Genomic DNA, 344 nt, shown 5'->3' with positions numbered 1-344 from the left:
GATCATACATCTAGCTATGTAGCTGTAAATAAAATCCATAAAGTCAGGGTGCGGGGGAGGGAGGCAAGGGAATCTTGTTTTATTCAATGTTTCTGCAGTGCCTACAACAGTGCCAGACAGAGTAGGTTTTAATGAACATTTGTTGAATGAATGAATGAATGAATGAATCTGATTAATGACAGCCATTGCTCCCTTAGTATTGACAAGAGTTGGTCTCTATCCCCATGCTTCCCCAAATTTTCCTGTCCTTTCCAAACTCAACTGTTGCCAGGTTTCGGGAGGCAAGTCCAGCGAGCCTATTCCAGTGACAGAGGAAGGAAAGGAGGGCATTTATAGAGACTCCC

This window comes from Suricata suricatta, chromosome 3, assembly GCF_006229205.1.
Source record: "Suricata suricatta isolate VVHF042 chromosome 3, meerkat_22Aug2017_6uvM2_HiC, whole genome shotgun sequence".
NCBI classification, from domain to species: domain Eukaryota; kingdom Metazoa; phylum Chordata; class Mammalia; order Carnivora; family Herpestidae; genus Suricata; species Suricata suricatta.
This window is presented reverse-complemented; position numbering follows the sequence as displayed.